Source organism: Lolium perenne, chromosome 7, assembly GCF_019359855.2.
Source record: "Lolium perenne isolate Kyuss_39 chromosome 7, Kyuss_2.0, whole genome shotgun sequence".
Taxonomy (NCBI): domain Eukaryota; kingdom Viridiplantae; phylum Streptophyta; class Magnoliopsida; order Poales; family Poaceae; genus Lolium; species Lolium perenne.
In genome coordinates, this window is record NC_067250.2 from 62,873,775 (window position 1) to 62,877,507 (window position 3,733).

Sequence of the window (3,733 nt, forward strand, 5' to 3'; positions counted from 1 at the left end):
ATCAACCTTTCAGGGGATAAGCTAGCTGTATCAGTATTGTGTGCTTACCATTGAGTTATATGTCTACAGAAACAAGTTTATTGTGAATTGTGCATATGTGCTGAACCAGAGGCCTCCGTCTTCACCGTAGGCGTTTTACAATTGCTCATGTTTGATATATAATTCGCCTTTTTTTTGGCACTCTAGACTTTTGTGACTTTTTGAACGGCTGTGTGCATCGTAGCTATGCAGATGTCGGGTGTAATTGCTTCTCTATAAGTAATAAAGCGCCCATTATCAAAAAAAAACACTGGTGGAAAAAAGGGCTTTGGTCGCGGTTGGCAACTGCCATTAGTCGCGGTGGCCCAACCGCGACCAAAGCAGCGCGACTAAAGGCCCCCCCTTTAGTCGCGGTTCCTTACGAACCGCGACTAAAGGCCCGTCCACGTGGGCCGCAGGCGAGCGCCAGGGCGGAGGACCTTTAGTCGCGGTTCTTCTGGCCAACCGCGACTAAAGGCCTCCGCAGGGTTTAGGGTTTTAGCCCCCCTCCCCCTAAATCTGGTTTCTTTTTAATTTGTATTGTTTTATTTCTTTTGGGTTTTAATTTTGAAGGAGTTTCACATATTCTACGGTACTGTATACATACATGCATATGAATGTACAATTTCAAACAAATTTGAAATTAGAACCAAAAGGAATTCAAGAGGAATATACAATATATATTCAATATCGGATGACCATATACAATATATATTCAATATCGGATGACCATATACAATTTTGAACAAGTTAGTTACAAATTCTGGTGCATATAAAGTTCTACGTCATCGTAATAGTGTTCTCCTCTAGGATCGATGACTTCCCTCGCCAACCATCCAGCTAGTTCCTCTTGAAGTGGTCGGAAGCGAGCTTCTGGACTAAGCGTCTTCCGGAGGTTATTCCTCAGGATGTTGTTCTCACACGTCTGGTCCCGCTCATTGCAGTATCTCCGGATCCTCTCACAAACATAGTATCCACATAGATTGGTCCCCGGTGGCTGAATATCCCCAGTCGTCGGCACTACCATTTTAAAATGTAGCTCCTTTTTGAATTCACCGACCTTGGTATCTACGAACCGTCTCCAAACCCTACGAGGCAAAGAAAATTAAATAAACAAGAGAGTTATTAATCAGTTACTTGATATTAGGAAATGATGAACGAAATAGGCCGATCGATATAGAGCGCAAATGAATGAAAATAATTACTTTTGCATCATTTTTCTCATGTCGCCCCAAAGCGCCGGATCCATATTCAGAGAGTCGTGGACGAGAACTGAGGAGGTCTGAACTTTAATTACCATAAGAATCCAGTGGAACCTGCGGACACGATACATGCACAGTCATGCATAACTCATCGATTAGCCACATACCATGCATGGAGTAAACAAAAGAGAATGTGCTCAAGACAGAAACACTCACCCAAAATGGTAAGGAAATAGAATATCACTTTTCTGTTGCTGTTTTCTAATAAACCGCCATAGGTCATCCTCCACGTCGGCGGGGTGGTGTTCTAACACATGTGAATTAACGATGTGTGGGTCAATGAACCCAACATCATGGATGTTCCTTATTCGCATTTCCCGCTTCTTCATTCTGCATAATAGCGTACACAACAAGATAGTTAGGACAGTGCAGGCAATGAACGAGATGGGGTAGAAATTAATAAATCACTTACAGAACGTAGCAACTGATGATAGATTTGTCGAGGTCGCGCAGATTGAACAGCTGGAACAATTCACTCAGAGGAATTTGTACCCAGTAATGTTTGAAGTGATGCTCATATCTAACTTCCGCATAGATATACTCTTTGGCGTTTTTATGTTTTATGTAACCCTTGTACCAATTTAGCAGACCTAGCATTTGTCGAGGTAGATCACCTTCTGCGCAGGCTCGACGAGAGGGCCATTCTTCACATATGTAAATACTACGTCCTTCATTGGCGCCTCATCAAGGCCTAGCAGTGCACGAAGAGTGATACCTAACTCGGCCGCTTGTTCTCTGGCACTCGTTACAGTCAATCCATGTGCTGCCGCAGCTGCTATGATATCGGGGGCATCCGGATCGGCGGCTTGCACTATGAGCGGGGCGATCGATTGTTTACTTTGTTCCCCGAGCTGGGCAACTTCTTTCCCCCTTTCTAATTTTGACTCGGCCTCGTCCTTCAAGGCTTTCTTCTCCGCCAACTCTTTCCTGTTCTTGAACGCGAGTGCTTGCCTACGAAGTTCACGTAAATAGTCGTCAGGCAGATTCTTCGCGGCTTGGGACGGTGTGTTCAAAAATGACTTAGCCCACTGCTTTTCCTTGTCAGAATATACTGGCTTGGGCTCGCCCTCTATTTTCTTCTTGACGCTCGCCTTCCATTTCTCTAAATCAGCAGCCGCGCCCGCCTCGACTTCCTCGGCACTACTTTCCCAAGGCCTCCTGGGGAGAGGCTTCAGTGATACCTCCGGTACCTTTGTTTTCTTAGGTACGTAAGGGTCCGGGTTAATAACCCAGGACTGCTTCTGCTTCTTCGCCGGAGGTGGATTGGGGGGCGGTACCGGTGTCTGATCACCCGCCGGACGAGGACTGGGGGGCGGCGGCGTCGGCTGACGTGAATGAGGTGTATTAGGTGAAGCACCACCGCCACCGGTACAATAAATTTGGTACAATAAAGTTTGGTACAATAAATTATTACACATCATTTCTTCCCTTGTGTCCCTGCTTGCTTACGATTGTGCCGTATCCATGGAGCATCCTCATCATTTAACTTAATGCTTGGGTCGGTGTTCACTTTGAAGGGCGGAATTTCAGCAAACATATTATAATCTTCTGACATGTCTGTCTTGTCCTCCACTCCCACGATGTTTCTTTTCCCTGAAAGAACAATGTGGCGCTTTGGATCATCGCATGATGTACTGATCGTTTTCTTATCTTTCCGTTTCCTCGGTTTGCTACTCATGTCCTTCACATAGAAAACCTGAGCGACATCTTTCGCTAGGACGAATGGCTCGTCAAGGTAACCAAGATTGTTGAAATCCACCATTGTCATTCCGTATTGCTGGTCCACCTTTACCCCACCTCCTGTTAGCTTGAACCATTTGCACCGGAACAAAGGGACCCTAAAGGAGGGTCCATAGTCAAGTTCCCATATCTCCTCTATGTAACCATAATATGTGACCTTTTGCCCATTCTCGGTTGCTGCATCAAAGCGGACACCACTGTTTTGGTTGGTGCTCTTTTTATCTTGGGCGATCGTGTAAAATGTATTCCCATTTATCTCGTACCCTTGGAAAGTCGTTATAGTCGAAGATGGTGTCTTGGCCAACATGTACAGCTGATCTACAACCTTATTGTCACTCATTAAATGTTTTCTCAACCAACTACCGAAAGTCTCCATGTGGGCCTTCCTAATCCAGGATTCAGGCTTCCTAGGGTTGTCCGAGCGTAAAATATTCTTGTGTTTCTCAAAGTACGGAGCCACCAAGCTGGAATTGGTCGAAGCGTGTGGTGTGCTTCAGTCAGAGAATGGCCGTCCATACATATCATTGATTTCCTTCCGATCGTGCCTTTTCCACTTAGTCTCCCCTCGTGCCGCGATCGAGGAAGACCAATCGGCTTAAGGTCAGGAACAAAGTCAACACAAAACTCAATTACCTCCTCATTTCCATAGCCCTTGGCGATGCTTCCTTCTGGCCTAGCACGGTTACGAACATATTTCTTTAATACTCCCATGA

The 3,733-nt window shown here is 45.5% G+C and overlaps 1 long non-coding RNA gene across 1 annotated transcript; it reads right to left on the minus strand.

Annotated features, from left to right (window-relative positions):
- Nucleotides 1-382: 382 nt before the first annotated feature.
- LOC127313133 (uncharacterized) lies at nt 383-1,865 on the minus strand. Its single transcript, XR_011748940.1, has 3 exons — nt 1,693-1,865; nt 1,224-1,610; nt 383-1,106 (listed from the first exon to the last, which is right to left on the minus strand). It is a non-coding gene; the product is annotated as an uncharacterized lncRNA (long non-coding RNA).
- Between the last annotated feature and the right edge of the window lie 1,868 nt (nt 1,866-3,733).